The sequence below is a fragment of the Chiloscyllium punctatum genome, chromosome 13 (assembly GCF_047496795.1).
Source record: "Chiloscyllium punctatum isolate Juve2018m chromosome 13, sChiPun1.3, whole genome shotgun sequence".
Taxonomy (NCBI): Eukaryota; Metazoa; Chordata; class Chondrichthyes; order Orectolobiformes; family Hemiscylliidae; genus Chiloscyllium; species Chiloscyllium punctatum.
Genome location: NC_092751.1, coordinates 94,437,671 through 94,451,366, shown reverse-complemented (window position 1 = coordinate 94,451,366; position 13,696 = coordinate 94,437,671). Strand labels below are relative to the sequence as shown.

Sequence of the window (13,696 nt, the reverse complement as noted above, 5' to 3'; positions counted from 1 at the left end):
ATAACGAGCTCCACCTCATCACTTTGCACAACTTTTTTCAGGCTCAGTGCTGCAATATAGCTGACATTTGGAAAAAAAAAATTCCAGCTGAACATTGGGAAGTCTAAGCATTCCTCCATTTAAACCTCTATGTATATATACTTTGAACTCCAGAATATTCACAACCACAGAAACCTATTCAATGCCAAATATGGCTTCTGATCCTATTTGTGCTTCAAAATCCTCTTTAATCTAACTCCATACCATCACCTTATCTCTGCTACTAAAATTTTCAACATTTTTCATCTCCATGCTTCACTATTCAAATGGCCACGTGGCCACCCCACCTTAAACTGTAAGTTTACAGGGAGTTATGTAAAATCTCTGCTGCATAGATCCCACCCAATACCAACATCCACTCATTTGTCTTCATTGAGCTACACTAACTTTGTTACAAGTTCACGCGTGATGTGGACATCGCTGACTACACAACAGTGTATTGCCCAAATCATAACTACACTTGAGAACCTTGAATCCCTAAAGTGACTGGAGTGCAGATACATCCAATCAGGATTGGCGTTTGAGGATTTTGACACAGTGAAGGAGCAAGAACATAATTCCAAGTCTGGATGAAATGCTGATTGTTGTACTCACATATCTACTGCACATGTCTTTCAGAGTGTACCATTCAAAAGATAGACTCCTCCAACTCTCACAGGCTCCTGAGGTGAACCTTTCATGCCTGAGAGCGTTGGAAGAATGTATCCTTTGAATGGTACACTCTGCTACTAAGCCTCAGTGGTGGAAGGAGTGAATGTTTGTGGATGTGGTGACAATCAAAAGGGCTACTTTGTCCTTGAAGTCAAGCTTCTTGAGTATTGTTGCTGTTGAACTCATCCAGGCAGGTTGGCAGTGTTCTATCATACCTCTGATCTGTCCATTGTCAGTGGAGGACAAGCTTTGGGGAATCAGAAGGTGAGTTCCTTGCTGCAGAATTCCTAGCTTTTGATCTGCTCTTGTAGTCACAGCATTTATATGACTTGTTCAATTCATTTTCTGGTCAATGGTAACTCCACGATTTAGCAATGGTAATGCCATCGAGCATCAAGGAGAAATAGTTGAACACACTCTTGATGGAGCTGGTCATTACCTGGCAAATGTGTGGAGTAAATTGTACTCGCCACTTATCAACCCCAAGTATGGATCTTGAGCAGTCTTGTTGCATGTGGATAACAACTGCTTCAGCAACTGAGTCATCATAAATAGTGTTGTTGATTGTGCAGTTACCAGCGAACATCCTCATTTTCATGAGAGTGAGAAGGTCACTAACAAAGCAGTTGAAGTTGCTGGGCCTAGGATACTATACCTGATGAACTCCTGCAGTGAGGTCTTGGAGTTGAGATGACTGCCCACAACCATATTCCTCTGAACCAGGTTCGACTCCCATAAAGAGAGATTTCCTTCCCAATTCCAATTGGGTCCAATGTTGCTAGCCCTTCTTGATTCCCCCACACAGACAAATTTAGCTTTAATATCACCAAACCTCTGACTCTTTTGTCAATGTTTGAATCAGGGCTAAGGTGGTTCTGACAGAACCAAAAGGTGAACATCAGTGAGCAGTTTAATTACTGCTCGATAGCACTGTTGGTGACATCTTCCATCACTTTACTTGTAAGTGCAAGTGAACAGATTGGACGATAATTGGCAGATTGTCCTCCGTTCAAAAGGACATGAATGAACAACTTCTACATTGCCAGACTGATGCTATTATATAGTCAAAATACTATTCTTTTATTTGTTTACAGAAGCAACCAACTTTGCTTCTCCAAGCAGACACTACATCTTATGCAGCCCCACCCATCAATTGTTTGTTACATTACTGATTTCACAATTGAAAATTTTGTAGCAATATAAATATACAAATGATAATATTCTCATATAACAATCACATTTACATTTTTGTCCAAGAATCTAATTATTTCACACATTTTAGACATTGCACCTTGAAGTAACCCGATAAAATATAGTGCTGATTTCAAGTATAGTGTAGTAATTATTGAACAGAAAAATACTGAAAAGGATTCAATTAGGGGACTGCTGGGTGCAATGGATTAAGTATGTACTCCAGCAGGGTCACACATTTGAATTCAATCAAGATTTAACTTGCAATTTACCTTTGTCTCAGAGCAAATTAAAATGAATTTTACTACTCTCAACTCAGCTTCTGGTACAAATCTGTCATTTAAAAATTGGCACATTTAAATCTAAGCTGAAAATGTGTTGCTGGAAAAGCGCAGCAGGTCAGGCAGCATCCAAGGAACAGGAGAACCGACGTTTCGGGTATCAGCCCGTCTTCAGGAATGAGGAAAGTGTGCTCAGCAGGCTAAAGATAAAAGGTAGGGAGGAGGGACTTGGGGAGGGGCATTGGAAATGCGATAGGTGGAAGGAGGTCAAGGTGAGGGTGATAGGCCGGAGTGGGGTGAGGGCGGAGAGGCCAGGAAGAAGACTGCAGGTTAGGAAGGCGGTGCTGAGTTCGAGGCATTTGACTGAGACAAGGTGGGGGGAGGGGAAATGAGGAAACTGGAGAAATCAGAGTTCATCCCTTGTGGTTGGAGGGTACCTAGGCGGAAGATGAGGCGCTCTTCCTCCAACCGTCGTGTTGCTATGGTCTGGCGATAGAGGAGTCCAAGGACCTGCATGTCCTTGGTGGAGTGGGAGGGGGAGTTGAAGTGTTGAGCCACGGGGTGGTTGGGTTGGTTGGTCCGGGTGTCCCAGAGGTGTGGGGAGGTGTGGGCGCAAGTTTTGCATTTCTTGCGGTTGCAGGGGAAGGTGCCAGGAGTGGAGGTTGGGTTGGTGGGGGGTGTGGACCAGACGAGGGAGTCACGGAGGGATTGGTCTTTTCGGAACACTGATCGGGGAGGGGAAGGAAATATATCCCTGGTGGTGGGGTCCGTTTGGAGGTGGCGGAAATGACACGCTGTACATGGAGGTTGGTGGGGTGGTAGGTGAGGACCAGTGGGGTTCTATCCTGGTGGCGGTTGGAGGGGTGGGGCTCAAGGGCGGAGGAGCAGGAAGTGGAAGAGATGTGGTGGAGGGCATCGTCAACCATGTCTGGGGGGAAATTGCGGTCTTTGAAGAAGACCGCAATTTCCCTCCCCTATCAGCGTTCCGAAAAGACCACTCCCTCCGTGACTCCCTCGTCAGGTCCACACCCCCCACCAACCCAACCTCCACTCCCGACACCTTCCCCTGCAACCGCAAGAAATGCAAAACTTGCGCCCACACCTCCCCCCTTACTTCCCTCCAAGGCTCCAAGGGATACTTCCATGTCCGCCACAAATTCACCTGCACCTCCACACACATCAGCTATTGCATCCGCTGCACCCGATGTGGCCTCCTCTATATTGGGGAGACAGGCCACCTACTTGCGGAACGTTTCAGGGAACACCTCTGGGACACCTGGACCAACCAACCCAACCACCCCATGGCTCAACGCTTCAACTCCCCCTCCCACTCCACCAAGGACATGCAGGTCCTTGGACTCCTCCATCACCAGACCATAACAACATGACGGAGGAAGAGCGCCTCATCTTCCGCCTAGGTACCCTCCAACCACAAGGGATGAACTCCGATTTCTCCAGTTTCCTCATTTCCCCTCCCCCCACCTTGTCTCAGTCAAATCCCTCGAACTCAGCACTGCTTTCCTAACCTGCAATCTTCTTCCTGACCTCTCCGCCCCCACCCCACTCCGGCCTATCACCCTCACCTTGACCTCCTTCCACCTATCGCATTTCCAACGCCCATCTCCCAAGTCCCTCCTCCCTAACTTTTATCTCTGCTGGACACACTTTCCTCATTCCTGAAGGGCTTATGCCCGAGACGTTGATTCTCCTGTTCCTTGGATGCTGCCTGACCTGCTGCACTTTTCCAGCAACACATTTTCAGCTAGATTCCTCATATGACAATATCCTACCTCAGATTTCCCAGCAAGATCAAGGAACAAAGTAAAATTAAGCATTGACTTGTAGAAAGAGATAACAATCTATAGGTTGCTCTCACCTAACAGGATAGTTACTTGTTGGCAACCACTCTGACCTAGAAAAAGGTCGTATGGTTATGTTCTCAGTTGAGGTCAAAACACAGCATGGTACAATCTTCCAAGTTAAAACTGCAATGGATAGAAAACTGGTTGGCAGAGAGGAAACAAAATCAGGAATGGGTCCTTTTCAAATTGGCAAGCAATAACTAGTGGGGTGCCACAGGGATCAGTGCTCGGACCCTAGTCATCCACAATATATATTAATGATCTGGATGAGGGAACAAAATACAATGTCTCAAAATTTGCAGATGATACAAAGTTGGGTGGGAGAGTGAACTGTGACGAAGATGCAGAGATACTTCAGCATGATCTGGACAGGTTGGGTGAGTGGGCAAATCAATGGAAGATGCAGTAAAATTTGGATAACTGCGAGGTTATTCACTTTTGAGGCAAAAACAAGGAGGCAGATTACAACCTGAATTAGGACAGGGGAGTGTGCAGTGGGACCTGGGTATCCTTGTGCACCAGTCGCTGAAGGTAGGTATGCAGGTGCAGCAGGCAATAAAGAAGGCAAATGGTATATTGGCTTTCATTGTGAGAGTTTGAGTATAGGAGCAGTGATTTGTTGTTGCAGTTATATAGGGCCTTGGTGAGGCTAAGCCTAGAATACTACATGCAGTTCCTTTTTGGAAGATGGGTGTTCTTGCTCTTGAGGGAGTGCAGCAGGTTTACCAGGCTAATTCTAGGTATGGCAAGACTGACATATGAGGAAGGATTGACTCGGTTAGGACAGTATTTGCTGGAGTTCAGATAGGTTGGGGGAGGGAGGGAGGGAGCGAAATCTCAGAGACGTATAAAATTCTAACAGAACGAGAAAGAGTATATACAGAGTGGATGTTCTTGATGGTAGGTATGTGCAAAACCAGGGTGTCTCTCAGTCTGAGGATTCAGGTGGACCATTCAGGATGGAGATAAGGAGATATTTCTTCACCCAAAGAATAGTGACCCTGTGGAATTCATTGCAACAGGAAATAGTAGTTAATGCCAAAACATTGATTGTATGCAGGGAAGCAGCTCGATGTAGCACTTAGGGTAAATGGGGCCAAAAGGTTATGGGGAGAAGGTAGGATTAGGCTATTGAATTGGATGATCAGCCATGATCTTGGTGAATGGTGGAGCAGACTCAAAAAGGGCTGAATGACCTCCTCCTGCTCCGAAGTTTCTATGATTAGTTATGGCATAAAAATCACAAACAAATAACCAGGCCAAGAAAAATGGAAAAAATCATGTATAATTAAGAAATGTTTTGTCCTAAAATTTAAATAGTAGCTACCAATTTGTGCATTTTACTCTCAACTTCAATAATTTGCATTTAAGCTCTGAACAACAACAGTTTTGTTTATTTGGGTCACGTTGTAAATTAAAAGGTTTTGTATATTCACCAATTCCAACTCAGAAATTTTGAAAATAAATGCTTTGTTTATTGTTGTTACATACTGTTCAGATCTGTTAAGATCAGTTTTAAAAAAAAGCTAAGAAAATCACAACTTTTTACTAAAACGAAAAAGGTGAAGCAATAAAATTCCCTGGTTTAAAAAAAAGAAAGAATTTTTAATCGCACAAAAGGTCAACAAAACAAACACCAAATATAATCTGTACAATAGCTGCCAGAATTAACAAGTTAAACATGAATTAACAGGAAAACTATGATTGAATATAAATTACAAATTACACATTAAATGGCAGATGCAACTTTAGATCTTACAAGTTAGATCAGCATTACAATTAGATTTTAAGCAATCACACTCTGTCATAAAGTTCTTTAAACTCAGTCGCTTTCAATAAGAATTTCAGCTCCTTTCCCTCAAGGAGCTAGTCTGATTCCCAGCTAATAGAAGCACAAAACGAGCCCGAGTTCCATGGACACAATCATCATAAGTGACACATCTGCTCAACTCTGTCTGCATGGCAAACACCCAATGTCATTTTCCAGCAATAGAAACAGCTGTAGAAGCTTGTGTCTCAGCTCCTGGACATGGAATCTGCCTTCAACCTACCTGTTCTATGCTAGTGGGCTCATTAGTTGATCCTTTTAAATCTGTTAAATGGATGAGTTTGCCAGAAGTTTTGGTTTCCAAACTTCAGCTTGTTTTTGTTTCCTTAGAAACAAGAACAGTCAGTTTACTTCCTAGGTTCTCCTCATTCCCTTTCTACTTTCAGTAAAGTTTCTGTTTTGTTAGGGTCTGCCTCAAAAACATACAAGTGAAAATTAGAAACAGAAAAGCCCGACAAGACAGCAAATGCAAAATTACAATCGACAAAAATGGCAAACAAACACTTGGCATCACAACCACATCCTAAACACTATTGCTCTTTTCTCTTCATGCAATATTGAGTATAGAATCAATTAATGACCAAAACTTGGCACAGCCAATGATCTCCCTTCTGTTGAGTCACACTTGTCTTCAACATTGACCAAGAGTGCAGTGTACAAATAGAGTTTTTTTTGACACTGAAATAGGTGTCAACAATAGCTCAAACTATAAAGCACAAACATTACAGTAATTGCTTGCCATAAACATGCTCTTATTCATCAATGCCATTTTTTTTGGAAAAGATAAAAGAAATATACAGTCAATCTAATATTGACAAATAAAGGATACTGCTTCATAACAATTAGTTAAGTGCTTCAATTACTGTGCCTAGAAAAACAATTAAATTTAGTTACCATTTCAAAACACAATGTAAACAATATAAAACTTGGATCTGTGTGAAGTACGAAAGTACTTTACACTATGGTTTCAGAAGTTTAAAACAATACGTTACGGAATAATTATCAATTGCGTGCAATTCTGGTCTCCTTCCTATTGGAAAGATGTTGTGAAACTTGAAAGGCTTCAGAAAAGATTTATAAGGATGTTGCAAGGGTTGGAGGGTTTGAGCTATAGGGAGAGTTTGAATAGGCTAGGGCTGTTTTCCCTGGAGCGGAGGCTGAGGGGTGACCTAATAGAGGTTTATAAAATTATGAGGGGCATGGATAGGATAAATAGACAAGTCTTTTCCTTGGGGTGGAGGATTCCAGAACTAGAGGGCATAGGTTTAGAGTGAGAGGGGAAAGACATAAAAGAGACCTAAAGGGCAACGTTTTCACGCAGAGGGTAGTGCATGCTTGGAATGAGTTGCCAGGGGAAGTGGTGGAGACTAGTACAATTGCAACATTTAAAAGACATCTGGATATGTTTATGACTAGGAAGGGTTTGAGGGATATGGGCCAGATGCTGGCAGGTGGGACTAGATTTAGTGGAGATAGCTGGTCAGCATGGACCAGTTGGTCCAAAGGGTCTGTTCCTATGCTGTACATCTGACTCTCACTCTATGCTGACTCCACAAATGGCAGCCAAAAACAAAAGTGCAAAAAAATAGAATACTTATAATAGTGAGAGAAACACTAAAGCATAACATATTCAAGTATCTCCAAAATTAGCAAGTAAACAACTTGACATAGATTTTTTCCAAACTTGACAGAGGTACAGAGCTCATGTTCATGATTAGTGCAACAGAGTTTCTGTGGCTTTGCAGACAGACAATCGCCAACTCATACATACCCAAAAAAGGATAAATAAGAAAGTACACATTTAAAGAAACCCTTCGGAAATTCAAATCCAGAGAAACACATATTATTACTATTCGAACAGGATAATTTACCGATACTAATTATTGTCCTTTAAAGTTTTACAAAATACCTAAAACAATTATGGGAGGCAGAACAACAGGAAAACACTCAGCAACTCCTCGATTAGTGCCATAGGATATTTTACATGCACCTGAAAAAGTCAGATGGGATGCAATGTCTAATCCAAGGATCAACATCTCCAAGTCAACATTACCTTAGAACTGTACCAAAGTGCCAACCAAATTCAGTTCAGCACTCAACTGTACCTAAATAAAAAAGCCATCATGCGGCCAAGGCTGATAACATATAAAAGCTGACAAGTTCTGGTTAGTCATTTTACCCACCTCAGATGGATGAAAGGCTGAGTGAATCATATTAGAATCAAAACAAAGATCTGTTAACCTTGGATTCAAACTAATTAATTATTTAAATTGAATTTTTCAATATGGAACTATTCAAAAAAAAATTAAATATATCACTGCATAACAATGTTGATTCGGACTTAAATTCAGTCATAATATCAAAGAAAATTAAACAGCGACTAGTATTGTTTTGAAGATAAACACCTCTGACAAATAATTCAACTAAATTCTGTAAGATTCAATAGCATGTATCCCAAATCCATAATAATTAAACCCTTAATTAAAGTAACACTACAATTTTTCATTTCTCAAAATTCATTCATTTCTATCATGCACATTTGTGTAACGAACAGAAAAATACTAAAATGCTATCCCATTTTAAAAAGGCTTAAAAAGTGTATTCCTTCTATATGTGATGATACAATGTCTTGAAGAGCTATATTTTGTTCCTTTTTTTGAAGTGTGATTTTAAGACAGAGCTGTCTATTGAAAGCCTCTAAAGTAAGCAAAGTAGAAAACAATAGAAGCAACATGAATGGGCAGGACAACCTCCCAGAGAACTAGAATTTTTTAGTTTTTATTTTTCAGTAGTAGCTTCTAGGATCTTGAAGCTGGGTTTGGAAGCTGCAGTACATCTCTCCCTAACTCTCACTCAGAGCTTTCTCTTGATGTTTTTCCTCCTGGACTGTAGAATTGTCTGACAGACAATCTATTTTACTGAATTTGCCTTTAGCCCAGGATGTGTTTATGGATTGTTACTATATTGGAACAGTTACTGTTTAGTCATTAAATAATCTATCATTCTGTTAATTGTACATAGTATCAAGTTATCTGATTTCTTTTTTCTTTTGCTTTATTTTAACTATAGTGTATGAATAAATTGCATTTTGCTTCAAGCACGGTAGTTTTCCAATCCAATTCATCCAGAATGCAACATCTGGCACTTGCCTTTAAAATAAAAAAAAGTTAGGGTTTTCCCTTCATCTTAATATATTTTGAGGAGGTTTGGTCTGATCCATAATATACAATTCTTACCTAATTAATAAATTAATAATTTCGGTAATTACCCAGAAATGTACAGAATTTTTATTACACATTTTTTTAAAAACAAGCCAACTGGAAATTGCTAAATGACAGTCATTAGTCCATCTCATTTCTGGAAGACAATGCAAGTTACATATTAATTCAACAATATTGTTGTTAGTTTTACTTCTAGCAGCAGTAGAAGTGCTGTTTCCAACCTTGCCATTCACAATAATTGTTAAAGCTCTGTTTTCAGCAATCATTCATTTTTGACTCTTATAACAACAGTACCTGAATTTCAAAAGTATTGAGGACTTGAAAGATGACATACTTCAGTCTTGCTGCAGGCTCAACTAGTCAGACTACACTTTGTCAAATTATCAACACAAATTCACCTACTGAACAAATCCTTGAAAAACTACTATTTGTAACTAGTGCACTTGTAAATGCATACAGAGCCAAATTGCTCAATTCAATGAAGAATCAATGCTCTGTGCTAAAGAATCAGCAGGACACAATGCATACCTGTTGGCATACTAAAGGCTATCTCAAAATCAGCAATGTGATGTTAACATGGAGAAAAAGACAGAACTAATGAATTTTGAAAGGATTGCCAAGTTTGCCTACAGTGTGGTTATTTCTATTTTACTGCTTTCTTTTCTAGCACACCAGATCACTTATCAGTTATTGTCATTAACAAAAAGCAAAAGGTTTTCTAATAGTTAAACATCTAGCATCATTTTTTTCAGTTAAGAATGCAACTGTGTAAAGCACATGAGTTTAATAAATGTGGGTATTTTCTTCAAAGTAATGGAATTGAAACAAAAACAGCAAACATTCTTATAAAGTAAAAATGGTAGCTGAATGGTAATAAATGTCAAAATTACTTCATGTTTTGAGTATTTGATAAGAAAATACACCAGCATGAAATATCCAGCTATGGAATCCATTTAATCATATTGAGGGGCAGATTCTATCATAGATAACGGGACTTAATTGTTTCTGACCTCTATGTGTTCCCCAATGATTGAGGAGATCCAGATTATGATTCAGGAATTTTTCCAGATACTTTTCCCATGCCCAGTACAAAGACTGTTTTTACAGGCAGGCCTACACTTTCTATAAACACAAATGTACCTTTATATATAAAGTAATCTGGGAGGTAAAGCATCCCAAGTGAACAATAAGCCCATTTAGCTTTTATAGGTTTAACTCCAAATCTCTCCAAAGAAAAGAACAACCTATTTAAAAAAAAACTTAATAATTCAGATGACAATTAACAATCTACTATACTGATAAAAGTACAGAACATAAAAAAACAAACCAATAAATTAGACTATTTTGCACTTAAATAACATAATTAAATAAAACAATGATCATGGGAAGCAGTTGTGTCATGGTAGCGCTGGACTACTAATCCAGAAGCCCAGGCCACTGTTCTTAGACACAGGTTTGAATTCCACCATGGCAGATCATGAAACTTGAATTCAATAAAAATCTGCAATACAAAGCTAGTCTCATTCAGACTATTATCGATTGTCATAAAAACTTACCTGGTTCACTACTGTCTTGGAGGGAAGGAGATCTGCTGTCCTTACCAGGTCTAGCCTGTGACTACAGAATCATGCAATTTATTTGAGTCTTAACTGACCTCTGCGTAATTATGGATGGGCAATAAATTAAGGCCGAGCCAGTGACACCCAAAGTCCATAAATGAATAATATAAATTATACTTCTACTCTGGCCTAACAGTAGTGCAGTTACATAAAATCAGATCAGACCAAACAGTTTCATTTGTCCCAGAATGTTAACCTGATGGCAAAGCAGAGATTCACTGATGAATCCTTGAACCCTGATCACAACTCAGCTTTACAGGAAAAAGTATTTGTCAATAGAAGAATTTAGAAAAAGTGACAGTGTTACTAATCAAATTGCTGTAGAAATGAAGAAAAACTGTTAAGATGTTCATGCTTGCACAAGTTGAAATAAGTTTCACAAATTAAGAGTGTCAGCCTTCCCCATTGGTCTGGTCAGTATCATTCATGACAAGATCTTGGATACTGGTTAAGCAATTCACCTAATCTGGGTCAGACAATCCACTTTGAAGTGACTTCAACCGCCAAATCAATGGACATCTGCTTCAATACAGAACAACGACATGCTCTTGGAGAACATGAAACAAAAAGCTTCAAAATGTCACAACAGAGCCATGCTTTGAATAAGTAAGTTGAATAATATGTATTAAAATATATCACAGCTTGTACACAAATGACAAACCCAACATTTACATCAGGATTACGTCTGCCGATACTCTCGAATAGTATTGGTCAAAATATGCAGGGTCAGGGATAACAACAAGTTACCTTGGCTGCATGTCACTAGAGGATGGAAACCTTGGCAGCCACTGGGGTCAGTCCTCAATCTTCCAAAGTCTCCTTCAAAAAAATGATTTACTATCCTCTTTTACAATTTAGAACTAAATGAGTCAGAGTCATATAGCATGGAAAAGTATCCTTCAGGCCAACCAGTCCATACTGACTGTTTCTGAAACTAAACTCGTTCCACTTGCCTGTGTTTGGCCCATATCCTTCCAAATCTTTCCTATTCGAGAACTTATCCAAATGGCTTTAAACGTTGTAACTATACTGACATCTACCACTTTCTCTGGCAGTTCATTGTACACACGAACCTCTCAAAACATGGCCCCTCAGGTCTGTTTTAAATCTTTCTCCTCTCTCCTTAAAAATATGCCTAGTTTTGAACTCCCCCACCCTAGGGAAAAAGACCTTTTTCATTCACCTTATCGATACCCCTCATGATTTTTTAAACCTCAATAAATGTCACCTCTCAACCTCCTACACTCCAGTGAAATGAAGTCCCAGCCCTTCCAGTCTATATCTCAAACCTTCCATTTCCAGCAACATCCTGATGAATTTTTTCTTCAGTTTAATAATATCCTTCCTGTAGTACTAATTATCAGGGCACTTCCCTAGTGTCAATGACTTTGAGCACCAGATATACATCAATACAACAGCAAACTTGGATCAAACTTGTGCCTCCATCTAACTCAATGGGACTCAGAAATCCCATCTGATCTGAAACAAGGCCCCTTAATTGGAGGAGGAAAAAATCATGTTTTCATTCCTCAATGCCCCATGAAAATATTAAGTACTGGGATAACGCCAGAACGTGATGGAAGTACTCAGGTCAGGCAGTTACTATTGTGATAGTAACTGAAAACAAAGTAGGAGGTTGTATTTCAATTACACAAGATATTGGCAAGATCTCATTGCATGTACAGTATTGGTTACCTCTAAGGAAAGATGTAAATACTTTGGAAGCAGTTCAGGGAGGTTTTACTGGACTGGGTTGCCTTTTGAGGTAAGGTTGGACAATCTAGTTTTTTTAAAAAAAAAATCTAGGTTTAGAAAAACTCCAGAAAAAAAAAGGACACATCTTGATTTGAAACATTAAGATTCTGAGAGGACTTAATCAGATGGATCTGGAAAGGATGTTCCTTCTTGTGACAGAATTGAGAAACATTGGTCAGTGGTTAAAACTAAGAGGGTCACATATGTCGCAGTATGGGGAGAAATATTTTCCCAAAGATGAGATTTTGGCATTCTCTTCCACAAAAAAAGTGAAAGCAGACTGTTTTCTCAAAAAGAAGAGGTAGGTAGATTTTTGATAAATGAATGAAACGTTAACCAGAAATAGTTGAAATGTGGTGAAATCCTGCATTGCCATTTAGTATGACAATGGCTGTTCAAGGGACCAAATGATGATCTAATTTTGCTCCTAGTTTGTATGTTCCTTTATATCCGCAGATACTTTTTTTCAGGGCAGGAATGAAAGCAGCAGGGATCATCAACAATGGACAGTAAAAATTTTCTTTGAGTGGTGTAAGGCAGAAAAGAAAAATACAGTGAAATTTCAAAAAAAAATCTTAACATAAGAAAGATTTTCAATTTTCCCTTTAGGTTTGAACCCTACATTCAAATTTGAATCTCACTAATAAAATAGGGAAATTATCTGTGAATTTGCTTCTCATTATTAGCTAATCTTGCCTAATTTCTATGCAGTTTTGATTCTCCACTCCTTCTAGGAGAAACTAGACAATGCCAATTCCCTACATGAAGGTCAGAGCTTTTTCCTTGCTCCTCCAGGCCTCCCATCTTCAACACCATTTTCCTATATGGTCCATTAGCATAATCCTCTTCCATCCTTCATCCACACAAGACAGCATCACCTGGCCATCAGCCTCACGAGATCACTGTGGCTGCTTTTGGGCCAACTCTCTCAACACTTCAGCCCTTCATGTTGGAGCTCAGGGATATACAACATACATGCTTCTGCCAGGTCACTGAGCGTACGACACACTTACATCTCACACATGCGTATAGGACATCTTATGGCTAACTTCCTCACCATGCAAATAACTTTTCACTGCCTTGGTGGCTGCCAGGCTCTCTGGCTTGCATTTTCTTTTCAAACTGGTCACCCTACAAAGCAAGCAATGATCAAGGGAGCAGCAACATGCTACAACAATATCACACCTGCAGCATGTACCAACAGCGTACACGGCAAACACATTCATATGTTCAACCAAGTGCCCACATC

General features: G+C 39.7%; 1 protein-coding gene across 3 annotated transcripts in view; it reads right to left on the bottom strand.

Moving 5' to 3' along the window:
* The window catches only part of lrmda (leucine rich melanocyte differentiation associated), an 891,213-nt gene that overhangs the window by 874,100 nt on the left and 3,417 nt on the right, over positions 1 to 13,696 (bottom strand). The gene's annotated exons all lie outside the window — the stretch shown is intronic.